We start from the raw sequence: 13,345 nt of genomic DNA, 5'->3' as shown, positions 1-13,345 counted from the left end.
AGAAGTCAGAGAAGGTTCCCCAAAGAGAAGTGGGGTCCTACAGGATGAGTAAGAGTCTAACTGACTTGGTAGGGAAGAGCATTTCAGGCATAGGAAATAGCCTGTGAAATGGCACTGAGCTCCAAGAAAGGGGAAAAATGTTTATTAAAGAAATGGAGAATATGAATGTGAGAAACCTAGTAAGAATAAATACTAGAAAACATTATGTGCCAGGCTTGATGCTAAAAGATTACATGGATTATCTCATTTATTATAAAGCATATAAATCGGGCTCTCTTATTATCAGTGCTTTTTAGTTGAGAAACCAAGCCTCAGAGGTTATAATGGGAACTTCAAATAACCAGAAATCTGAAATGAGTGATTCTGTGATCAGAAGAATCTGGCAAAAAGAAATGGTACTGGACAGGGATACTTCTCAGAATATTTTAGAAAGGGCCCAGGAGAAAAAAGGCACAGCGAATATTAAGTCAGAATGTGTTATTCAAGATATTTATTGTTGCCTAACAAAGCAGCTCAAGCTTATTGCTTAACATGACAACAGTCATTTGTTTAGCCCTTGAATCTGCAATTTGCGCAGGACTTGGCAGGGAAGGCAAATCTGCGCTCCATGCTGCATCAGCCTGGGCAGCCTGACGCCAGGTCCACTTCCAAGTGGCTCACACAGTTGTTAGGTTGGGGGCTGTGAGTTCCTCTCCAAGTGAGCCTCTCCCTGGGGCAGCTTCAGCTTCCTCACTCTGTGGTAGCTGGGTTCTGAGAGTGAGTTTTCTAACTAGCAAAAGAGAAGCAGAACCATCTTTTTGACCAAGCCTTGGAAGTCACATAGCATTACTCCCACCATACTCGATTAGTCAACTAGTCCCAGAAGCCCACCCAAGTTTAAAAGATAGTCGGCAGACTCACAGAACCCAAGAACGGACTAACAGTTACCAAAGGGAAAAGGATCAGGGAGGACGGGTGGGAAGGGAGGGATAAGGAGAAAAAAAGGGGGCATTATGATTAGCAGACATAATGTAGGGGGGCACAGGGAGGGCTGTACAACACAGAGAAGACAAGTAGTGATTCTATAGCTTCTTACTATGCTGATGGACAGTGACTGTAATGGGGTATGTCAGGGGGACTTGATGATAGGGGAAGTCTAGTAAACATAACATTGTTCATGTAATTGTAGATTAATGATACCAAAAAAAAAAAAAAGATAGCCAGCATGGACTCCACCTCTTAAAAGGGGAGTGGTGAGATTCTAGAAACTCGCAGAGTATATGTAATGGAAGATATCGTTGGGGGCAAGTTTGGAAAACACAGACTGCCACAGATAAGACATTTGTCAGAGTGTGCTTATAAACCAGCCACCTTAGAATCACCTGACTCTAAGTGCTGGTTGAAATAAGCGTTCTTGGAGCCCTTCCCTCAGAGATTCTAATTTTCTAGGTCATTGCTGAGACCTGGGGACCTGCATTTAAAGATCATGGGTGATTTTCATAGTTCCTAAAATTTGAGAAAAGATTTTGAGTACACAAGAATAAAAACGTATAAACAGAAAGTGTTGCCTTGTGCCTTCTTTTTGGCTGTTCTTTGCTAGAATGGATAATGAGTGGCATGCAGATTAAGGGTGAGCACTCTGGACCAACTGTCCAGGTTTGAAAACTTACAGTTTGCTTAATTTGCCCTACATTTTCTTCACCTATAAAACATACATACTTCATCTGATTGTTGTGAAGTTTAAATGAACACTACATAGCCCTTACCAAGGACTATTATTTCTGTAATTGTTATAAGGCCAGATTTAGTTTTCTGCAGGAGATTTTCAAAACTAGACAGTGTAACTTTGTTTGGCACAGATTGGTTTGATGGCATGAAACTCTCTTAGAATATGAACACCTTTAAAATATATTTTTTTGTGTTTCTTTTAGTTGTTTTTCCCAATCTTTTCCCCCTGTAGAACAGCTCACTCTATAGTTATCCAGAAAATAAAATCTGAACTTCTGATTCATGTTAAGTCCTGTAGAACAGGATATATTCTAGGACAGGTTGCTACAGGACCAAGATGAGCTTAATTCTCAAGTTAGAAAGCTGGTTAAGAATCCTACTTACTATAGCCATAAAATATGGGTAAAGTAGGGATATCCACAAAACTAATTGAATCGATTCCTTCAGGGGAGAGGTGTTGGGCAGCTGAAGAACAGAGGCAAGGACTTTTCACTCTATGCTCTTGGTCCTTTTGGATTTTGAATCATGTGATGTGTTCCCTATTTAAAATATAAAATAAGGATTTAATTTTCTAATTTCCATCTAAGAGGAATTGAAAGTTCTTTCACCACTGATCAAGAATGATACTATACTCTCAAAACACAGCAAAAAGATGCTGGCCCGTGGTATTGAATACATTATAGTGACCAGATAGCTTCACTAAGCTGAACTTTCAGCTAATTAGTCCTATTTGGCTCTTCATCAGGCCTTCCTCCAGTCCTGTTTTCTTCTAGGCTCTGCTCCTTCCAGGACTCAAACTGCAAGTATCTTTGCATTACAATATGAGGAAAGTATGAACAAGAATGCTGTGTTGGTGAAATTATAGGAATCCTTTACTATACAAACCTCTAACTCCAAGAACGGTACTTTCCTGTTCCTTCCCCACCCCTCAGCCCCAAATATCCCAGGTTTGCCGCTGTGGTCCTATAAATAGCAGATGCATAAGTACTATTTATGGAGGTAATACCTTAGGACATCCATACCTGAGCTCCTCAAGTCATGGATCTCTTCTATCTTGGTCACCACTGTATCCCTGGGGCCTAGTGCAAGGCCTGCCACATGAAAGCTCTCAGAAATATTTGTCAAGGGAATGAATACTGCAGGCTGAAAATAAACACCTGTTTGAGAACGGTTGCCATAGATTCATGCTCCCTAAGCGAATGCTTACAGAAAGCACAGGATGTTTATGTTCATCCCTAAACTTTTCAAGTCAACTTCCTGGAGGACAACAGAACTTTTTCACAAACTCTCGTTGTGCTTTGAAGAGACAAAACAGAGTAGCTAAGTTGCGAAAACGGTAGATCAGTCACCTTTAATAGAGACCCTGTTTCAATTCATGAGCAATAGTCATCAAGCAGAAGAATTTGTTTACAAGTATCCCTATTATTACTTGCAGCATAGGAAACTGTTTCGTGCGTAATGAAGACGGAAGTATCTGTGGGAAGAGGGTTCATGAACACTGACTCAGGGAGGAAGTGGGTGGGGGAGGAAGAAAAGGCTGCATACTAATTTTTTTAAAAAAGAATAAAAGAAGTGCCTGCCGCCTCATATTCATGACTTCAGCCTAAATCACTGAGCACTTATAAGCTGTTAATCAACACAATACCAGCCTGTACAAAGGATCTGAGTAAGAGTCATCCAAAGTCATAGGAGCACTATCTTAAGATGGAAGGCCTTGAGAAAGATGAGACCAGACTGAGGAGAACCAGAGTATAAGGCTTACCCTTGTTTAGTGCTTTATACTTTTCAGAGCATGTTATCTCACCCAAGGAGAGTCTTTAAAGTGCATGTACCACTAGAGGCATTCTGTAGAGCCAGCCCATCATTGATTCCACCATGTTTCTATAAAGGTAGACAGAGGGGGGATTCCTTTCAATGGACCAGTTACCAGTGGACACAGGATTCCAGAGGATGGTGATTCAAGACAGTTGGCCAGAAGCCTGGCTAGAACAGGAACTCTGAAAGCAGGGTTCTTTACCCTGCCTCTGTGTGCCACCCTTTCAGACTCCCAAGAGAATTGCTTGCATTCCACGTCTGTGAGCTTCAGTTGCTGCAGAGCCCCACCTGTGATGACTGCATACTCAGCCTATCCAGTCCACATGGTTCTCTCACTTCTTCCCACCTCGCATGGCCGCCCAGGTTTCTTTTCAGTACCCACCCATCACCCTCTTCCCCAACTATTACCTGTCTCTCTCAAATCCTAATGATTTCTCCTGTGCTTCTCAGTTGTGTAATTTGTTTTCTACAGAAAACTGCCCTCTTGGTCCCGGTATGATTAGAAATATCTTGAAAACTTAGTTTTGCTTTTGAGTACAGGGACTTGGGATGCTATATACCCTGGAGCAGAGGTGTTCAAACTTGGGAGTGCTGATCACCCCCAGAGACTGGTTAAACATACAGGTACAGGGGCCCCACCAAGATCTGAGTGCAAGTCACAGACCCCATGCATCTGTGTTGTTAACAAGCTCCACAGACACCATTGAACGGTGCAAAGCTTGCGAGTCACTGTCTCATATTATCTGATATGCTCAAGAAAACACAAAGATTGCAACAGCAACTTTGACTTATAATTTTCTTGTTCCTATTCTTCCAGATTTTTGACCCAGCACCCATATCTTTCCTCCTGCCTGTTCTAACTCCGTTAGTCCAAATATTCAGTATTCCATCTTATTGGGTTTGGAGGAGGCCAATAAATAACATCTCTCTATCCCCTCCTGAAATTATAACCAATTGAAAGAGATGGCAGTCAAAACATTGCTGACTGAAGAACACAGCCCCAAGTCTGCAGTAATTTGGGCTAATATTCCCCCTGCCACCGGATCCCCAAGTCACAGCACAGCAGCCCTCTTAACCCAAAACAGAGCAGATACGACCTATATGAGGGCAGAGGATAGGCCACTGAAAAAAAGAAGAAGAAGGAAAGAGAGAAAGAAAGGAGGAAGAAGAAAGAAATAGAAAGACAGGGAGAAAGGAAAAGAGGGGGAAAAGGAGGGAGAGAAAGAAAGGAGAGAGACAAGGCTAAGCAGATCCAACTCTATCTTAAACTCACGTATCAGAAAACTTACTCCTCTTACCTTCTAATCACAAAACCACTTGATATTTCCTGAACCTTCTGCCTGCTTTCCTTTGCAACTGTCCAAAGGCAACTTCAGACCACAGCCTGGACAATCTCATCGTTGCTTTGAGTATCTTGTGTCAATCATACCTATACTCTAACACCGTAATTTTCATGTGTGGCTCCCTACCCCATCTGCCCACTGGTCTCTTGCCCTCCTGGAGAAGTCTTCTCTATCCTCCCCCAAACACCTTTCATGTTACCTTCTAACAAATGTTCACTGTAATAATTTATTTACCTATATCCCTCACCGCACTGTCCATCCATCTAAGGCAAGGAGCAACATATTTTTCTTTGCTGTGTGTCCAACAGTAATATAACACCTGGCACATATTCCCTCCTTCTGCCCTCCTCCATTCTCCACCAATTACACACTCAGCCCTCCCCTAGGAATTGTTTTTTCTTTTAATGAGCAAAGCACAATCTTTTATCTTGAACTTACTTTCTACTAGGGGAAACAGTCTTTTAAATAATCTAATATATTTGATGTGATAAATTGATAATGAGATATATACAGTGAAGACTTCATTCACTCAATTATTCAATAAACATTTAGTGAGTGCCTACTAAGTGCCAGGCACAATACTAGATTCTGCAAGTAAAATGATGAGCCAAATCAGACATGGAACTACCCTCAGGGAGAATGAATGCAGTCATATGTCAGTGAGGTTAGTATGAGATACGTGTGAAATGTTAATTTAGTCAGGGTTCCTGGTTGCAGACACAAAAACTAACTCAGACGAACTTAAATAGAAAAGGAATTCATTGGGAGGATCAGGTGATTCATATGATTACAGGGAAGGCTGCAGACCAGGCTCAGAAAACAGAGGTTACATAATTCCAGAGCTGGGAAAGAAGGGAGCTAGGGGATTCACCTTACCGGTTTTCTGTAGGACACTTCTCCCCTGCCCTCCTCCAGATATGGTGTTCCTGAGTCCAGAGACTCTGATTCAGATTTCCATTTCTGACTAGGGTGGGCTGATAGGTATGGGAGTCTGGGTTCTAATTGCACCTTATACTGACTTTCAACTATTCCATCAGTGTGCAGCCCCCTCTTCACTTCCTCTTCCTAAGCACTTGGCCCCACCTATTTGAGTCATGGTATAACCTGCAGCCCAGCTTCTCTCTCTCTGCTAAGTCAGGTGCCATTCCTCATCTGTTGGCTTCCATCTTTGTTCCTATTGTTGTTTGGTGTGATTCTTTTATGCTACCATGAGTATTTTGGTGTCTTTGAGGCAGCTTTTCTGCACAAGAAAGTTATTCACAGACTATTTTTTAATTAACATTCAGTTTATTGAAGTAATAGTAAAGTCTGGTTTTTCCTTAAGCTTTCAACTTACAAGTCTTATTATTCTATTGATTAGACTAACAACTAAAACAAGGCTCTTTTAAGGAAACCTTTCATAAAAATTAATTAAATACATTTAAACATTTTAAGTTGCACTTATAAACTTAACATATTCCATTTTCTTTTCCAGCCCTTCAATTCCCTGATGGACAAATATTCTCAAGTACCTAAATAATTTTTATACATAAAAAAGTTTAAATATAGTGTTTTCTATTGAATATTCTAATACTGCTTCCAAACCTAATACAATTCTTTTACACCCTTTAGCATAGAATCATAAGCCTAAATTGTTACCTAATGACAAGTTCAAACTGGAATCACAATGTACAGAAATCACAGGAGACTTGGAGATGTGTTAAAGTTTGCCCCAGGGATGCACTCAGCAAATAACAGGTCGTGAGACTCTCTCCAGGACAAACAATCAGATTTCTTAAACAAATAAATGCCATGAAAAAGATAAACAAATGGAGGAAGAACTTACAAATTAAAGAAACATTACTGAACAACTGAAAGGTATGCATCTAATTTGGATCCTTATCCAAACAAGCAAACTAAGCAGAAAATACGACATTTAAGAGCCATTTAGACAGTTGCATGTTAACTGGATATTGAATGATGTAAAGTAATTATTGTCAGTTTGTTCAGCTGTGTAATGATATTATGGTTATGTTAGAAAAAAGGAGACCTTAGCTTTTAGTATTTCTTACTGAGATATTTATAGATAAAATTACAGGCTACTTGAGATAAACTTTAAAATAACACAGAAGAAGGTACATGAGGGGAGTATAGATGAAACAAAATTGCCCAAGAGCTGAAAATTGTCAAAGCTAAATTAGGAGTACAAGGTGGTTTATTATATTATTCTTTTTAATTTTGTGTGTGTTTGAAATTTTCTGCAATAAAAAGTTTCTAAAATTGCAATCACAAAGCTAATTTAAAAGGCTACAAAGCAAATATAATAGTCCAAATTCTTATATATTCTAAATATTTAAATATAAACCTAGAACACACATGATTGTGAGTGTGTTATAGCCTCAAACCTAACTGGAAAACAGTACTACTAGGTGGGGTTTGATTTACTTCATCATTTCCAAACTTGATTCCAAATCTTTGTGGAGCTAAAAATCACTTATATCCAAGGAAACAATTTAGAAGTCACCAAGTAAATCTGGGGTTACCCACACAAGCAATTTGAGGGTGCCTCCTAGATTAGCTGTGAGAGTGAGGTCTGGAAATGCAGACTTCCAGGATCATCTTCTTAATGATTTGGAGGAAGGAGCAGAGCCCTCTTTTATGGTTGCTGGATCAATAGGAATTCTAAGTCCATACTCTCCTAATGGTGTGATCTCATTGCCCATGTCACCTGAATTTAGGTTACACATTACCTAATTCTGTAGTGTGATTTGAGCCACTTACCTCCTATCCAGGTTGTTTTCACTATTTGACTTATAAACATCATCAATAAAGCTATTTACTATTTGAAGCTATTCAGAATTCTTTTCACATTTTATCAGTATGGGAGGGTCACACTGCTTATATTTAAATGGCACCCACTTGGACTCTGCACCCATCTCTGGCTTTACAGTCACAACACCAAATGCATGCCAATAGTACTTATTCTGACATGGTGCTAGCTCTCTCTCTTTTGCTCCTCCACATCCACTAGTTACCTTGCCCATGCTGCTTTTTGCCCAGGGAAGTAGACCTGGATGGTCTACACTACATGGAGAGGGTTCCTTACCTTCTGGTTTCTATTTGGTTTGGGCCAATGAGGAGCCCCAGCAGGAGATTGGAAAGGGGAAAGATGAGGAGGTCAGAGTGATTATTACCCCAGGTTGTTCCTGGCAAGGTCATCTAAGCTGGATATACTCTTCAACAGAAGATTGCTGCTCTCCTCAAGGGAGTCAACTACAGGACTCTCTCCTTCTGAGGTCCAGTATCTCCTCCCTCTGTTTGTCCTTTCTGGCCTGGAAGGAATAGCCATCACTACAAAGCCTGGCTTATACTACTACTATTCTTGTGATTGCACTCATACCTCTGTAAAGAAACCCTCCTAGAATTATAGAAATTTGAGTATGTCATCTGTTTTCTGCTGAGACCTTAAGTGATATACCAATTTAAAGCTAGAAATCACTACTGTCCATTTTAGGCTAAATCCATTTTTTTCTTTTATAATTACATTCATTACATTATTCTTGGAGTCACAATGGAAGGATAATATTTTAATGCCTAAGAAATAAGTAATCTCCTGAGGCAAAATATTTATAATCATTTATTATACAAGTATTTATTAAGAATCTACAGGGCACAGAAATTGATAAATTTGATTGCTTTTTACATGCCAGTTACCTTGGTAAGCATTTTATTTAGCTTCTGTTATTTAATCCACCCCCTTCTATAAAGTAGGGAATATCATTATTATCCCCTTTGTATAAAGAATAAGACTCAAAAATATTAAGAAAACAAATCACCCCAAATAACATAGGAAGTGAGGGGGTCAAAATTCAAGTTTAGGCAGAGAGACTCTCAAAATCCACTTGTCAACTTCTGTACTCTATTGTCTCCTTAACATTATGCTATACATATGAGCTGTACAGATGAGAAATAAGGTGGGCCTGCATGCAGGAAGCCTAGGACTAGAGAAGACATAAATATAAAAATCATTTGGAGCATTCATAAGAGAGATTTGAAAGGAAAAGTAGTTTGTAACTTGTATTCTGTATGGTACTTAGTATTATGGAGGCCTTTATATTTTAATCTTTAGATATATTGTTTATATATCTAAAGTACTAATTCTTTAGATATATTTAGATGTATACAGTATATATATATATATATATATATATATATATATTTAGATATATTTTTAGGTATGTTTTTCTTGACTTATTCACGATTTGAATTATTTTCATTCTGTCATTTCAGTGGGGATTAGATTCCATTATTAGTAAAAGAGGCTCAAAGTAACATTGACTTGAACAAGGCGAAATTTTACTGCTTCCTTCTGTAAAACTCCACTAAGTAGGGAGTCCAGGAGCTGGGAGCTCTGGTCCACAAGGATATCAAAAACCCAGACTCGTTCTTGCTGACTGTTTCATCATTCCAAAGTCAAGGCCCTCATCCGAGTGCTCTAAGATGGTGACTGTGTCACCCACACTCCAGAGAAGGAATGGAGTAAGGGGTAAAGAGACTACTTGTCTTTAATGAAGAGCCCCGAAGCAGCGGCAAGACACTTTTGCTTACATCTCACTAGCCAGCACTTAGTCACATGACCGCATGTTTGTCCTGGAGGCTGTGAAATGTGCTGTTTTAAATTCTGAGTAACCATATATCCAGGCAAAGATGAGAGGTTCTGTTAATATGGAGGAAAGAGAGAAACATGTACTGGAGAATAACTAGCTGTTTCTGTTATAAATTTCTCAGTTTCTGGTGGGATCATTTATCAATGTGATTAAAGGTATAAATGTATCTTAAAGCAAAACAAACACTTTTTTTTTTACAATCAATTTATGTGTATTTGAATTTTTTAATTTGACATTGTCTTCAGTGATTCCTTTCCTGCTTCTCCTTTGTCTGAATCATTATATTCATTATATGATGGGAGCAATTAGCCCTATGTTTATTTATTCTCTGGTAGACTTGGTAGTAGTTCTAACAGGAAAACAATACTCAAGCATGGATACTTAAGACCACATAGTTTCTAGAAATAGCCGCAAACACTCTAACCTTTAACCTTTACCCAAGTGTCCATGTTTACTACAATCTCCTCTACCTTTTTTTCCCCTTTTAATTTTCTTCACGCCCTCCACCCCAACCTTCACCCTCACTCAACTCAGTTTCTACATCGCAATCCATGGTTTTTGCATCTGATGTATGAAAACTGCTCACTCTTTTGAAAACTATGGCTGGCCAACTGCAAGTTCCTAGGAGAATTCTCAACGGGCCCCTTAAACACAAACCTCATGACTTAGTTTCGGCCTCTGCAGGTGGCTGTGTAGTTAGCACTGCAGCAGAGGCTGCCCTGTGGTCTCTAACAGGGCAAAGAGCAGGAAGATGGTGCACACGCTATACGCTTTTATGAGAAAGTGCAAAGCAAACACTTTTAAGGAGAATATTCAATGTTTACTAGAAAAACAGGGTCTTGTTTTTGGTTAAGTAAGTTGCAAGCAGGTATAGTCTCCTAGAAAGTGTTACCTGTCAAGTGTGAAATATTTCTTAGAAACAAACAGCAGATCTGGCTATCACCAGCCTCATTATTATTGCCAGCACTCGGTATTCTAGTCACATGGATCTTATTTTTGTTTCTTGAAAGAATCATACTACTTCCGACCTTAGGGTTCTCACACAGGCTGCCCTCTGGCCATCTTCATCCTCCTAACTTCTACCTTCATACAGATTTCTGCTTAAATTCATATCCTCGGGGAGCCTTTCCTAACCCCAACACACTAATCAGATGCTAAGAGACTAGTTATATGCTCCACGGCATTCTTTTCCTCTGAGACACTCGGCACAATGGTAAAAAATAATTAATTACATAATTATACATTTAATATTTGTTGTGCCCACTTGATGTATAATCTCTGAAGACAGGAACTGTAGTTTGGTGCCTAGTACATCTCATAGATGCTCAATAAATATTTGTTGGATGAATTAGTGAAGTAAATTTAAAATGTAAGAGCTGCAGGAAAGCACTTAATAATGAAATACTTTAAAATTAAAACTATATTATGTAATGATCTTTAATAGTCCAAAGAAGCCCTCATAATCTCTAGGAGGCTTGGGGTTTGAAACTGACAGTATTTAGGCTATTCGTAGGAAAGAAGTTCATGGTACATTGTTAAGTGGGGCAAAAAGATAGACTATGCCTATTTTATGTAGTTTCATGAAAAGAAAATCTATATGTGATGTATATGTGTGTTTACATACACACATATATATAATGTGTATGTGTGTATATATACATACATACACATACATATATACAGGAATAAAAGAAAATCTAAATATAATGTGTTTGTTTGAAACAGGGCTGTCTGTTTCATATTTCAGCTCCATCATTTACTGGCCATAGGACTTTAAAATAGTACACGTAAGGTATCTAATAAGTCTTAGCTGTCATCACAATATAGATATAAGAAGAAATACAAACAGAGGTGAGGCTTAGAACCTCACCCCCCCTGTTTTGAGAGAAATCTTCTGCATCTGTGGATGTTTTGTTGCCCTTGTCTAGCTTGGATTAATACTTAGTCTATAGGCACAGACCTGATCATCTACATTTGCCCTCTTACAGCAGTAAACTATGTTTTCTACCTTTATCTTGCATCTACCTACCACTTCAACATTTTATTTAAAAAAAATAATAATAACAATAAGGGAGAAATGTGGGATTCACATATAAATCAAGTATAAAAATCAAACGAATATTCATATTTGACCTGATTGTTTATAGTTCATAATGCGTGATCAAAACCGAAAGTTTCTGTGATGGCCCTTGCACTGTTCACCATGTAAGAACTTATTCACTATGTAAGAACTTGTTCACCATGTAAGAACTTGTTCATTATGCTTCAGAAGATTGGAGACTGTTGAGAATTAGGCTTGGGGTTGATTAATGATTGTGCATTGGGTCCCCTATACAGAATTTTATTGTTGTTAACAACCATTTGATCAATAAATATGAGAGATGCCCTCTCAGAAAAAAAAAGTCAGAAACATCAACTGTATGATAACAGCTGGCCAAAGGAAAACCTGATACTAGGTCTTTGTTCTTCTGAGAGAATGTCAGTCAGTACTATTTTCCCAAGTCCTTAAAAAAAACAATACTATTGTCATTATTCCAAAAGATCAAGGAAAGAATGATTCTTACAAAATACCAAATAACCAGATTTAGCTTATATATATATTCACTTCAATGATCAACATGTAATACACACCAAATATCTGGCATATATCATGGTTAGGGACTTCTAGACCCATTAATGTCAACACTATAGAATTACTGGTTTTTCATGGCAGTCCAACTCTTCCTTGGACCAGAAGAAGAGTCAGCTTGGCATGGAATTTTATGATAAATTTGTATTTGGGATATCTTTCAAAGCAATAAAAACCAACTTTCACTTGAAAAAAAAAAAAAAAGAAGAAGAAATACAAAGTGAAAGATTATACTCCAAAATGTTATCAGTGATTACCTCTTGGGTTTTGTTTTTTAAAATCTGTATTAGTATTTATTTTTTTAAATCTACATTTACTATTTGGACACGAGCATGGCCCAGTGTAACATAGTGATTAAGCTCATGGGTGCTATAAACAATCAGCAGTTCCTGGATTCAAATCACAGTTGTACCACTTGTATCCTGCATAACTTTGAACAAGTTATTTAACCTCTGTGCTTCCACTACTTCATTTGTACAATGACAATCACAATAAACATACCATTTCTGAAGGCTATCAGAAGGAATAGGAAAAAAAAAATGACACAGTCAAGAACAATGCCTGTCACATAGTAATTGCTCAAAAGGGTAGTTAATTTTATGTAATGAAAAATAAAAATTTTTAGAAAGATTATCCCTTATAGTTTGACAGATTTCTCTGGAGTCTTTAATTTCTGATTGATATAAAGAATGAGATTATTTGTGAAGTTAGAGAAGAAAAAAGGCAATTTCCTTTCAACTGAAGCCACTTGAAGCCAACTCTGAAGTGCTACAATTTTGTCTGCTTCATCATTTTACTGGCATGAATTGAAACTGATTTTATGTAGGCCAATGTAAGTTATTTGCTGGTGTTTCAAGTTTGTATTTTTGGAAATTATAGTTTTACACTTGCTGGCACTGAATTCTAAAGTTATGAAACACTCCCCAACACACTTCTCTTAGCTACTGTCACACCATGGTTCTTTCTCTGCCACTTCTGAGAGGCCCATGCTGGCTATCCTCCTCCACCTGATTTCTAAATGCTGGAATTCCCTGGGGCCAGGTTCTGGGTCTTTTACTTTTTGTCTACACTCTTACTATGGGCACTCAACATTCGCATGGCTTTGAATCTATTATCTAGCCCAACCTTTATTTTCCAGATACATCTGTCCAACCATCTGCCTCATTTTATATCTTTACTTGGGTATCTCAAATTCAACAGTTCCC

The sequence above is a fragment of the Manis pentadactyla genome, chromosome 10, assembly GCF_030020395.1.
Source record: "Manis pentadactyla isolate mManPen7 chromosome 10, mManPen7.hap1, whole genome shotgun sequence".
NCBI lineage: Eukaryota > Metazoa > Chordata > Mammalia > Pholidota > Manidae > Manis > Manis pentadactyla.
This window is presented reverse-complemented; position numbering follows the sequence as displayed.